The sequence below is a fragment of the Tiliqua scincoides genome, chromosome 4, assembly GCF_035046505.1.
Source record: "Tiliqua scincoides isolate rTilSci1 chromosome 4, rTilSci1.hap2, whole genome shotgun sequence".
Lineage (NCBI taxonomy): Eukaryota > Metazoa > Chordata > Lepidosauria > Squamata > Scincidae > Tiliqua > Tiliqua scincoides.
Window position 1 is genome coordinate 150,842,113 of NC_089824.1, and position 384 is coordinate 150,842,496.

A 384-nucleotide genomic window follows, 5' to 3' on the forward strand; every position below is an offset into this window, starting at 1 on the left:
GATGATGCCAGAGGCAGGCTAACCAGCAGGCTGGCAGCAGGCACAGATGCACGGCCCCCGGCTGCTGACACCAGGGGGAGATCAGCTTGGGAACCTACTGTCCACTGGCAACACAAGGGGGGAAGCTTCCCTGATGCTGTGGATGGCGGAAGGCATACCCAGCAAGGCAAGCAAGGAGGGAGTGGGCTGGCTGGGGGGAGACAGGCTGTGAGGGAGGAGAGAGGCACCGCTAGCCACTAGGAAAAGACAGGGAAAGGGAGCTGCGTCCCCTTTATGAACCCACCAGAGAGGAAGGGGTGGGGCCAAGGGAGGCTGACCAGTCCCATAAAGCTCAGGGGGAGTCAGTGATAAGCAGGCAGTATTGTGAGGCAGGAGGCTGTGACG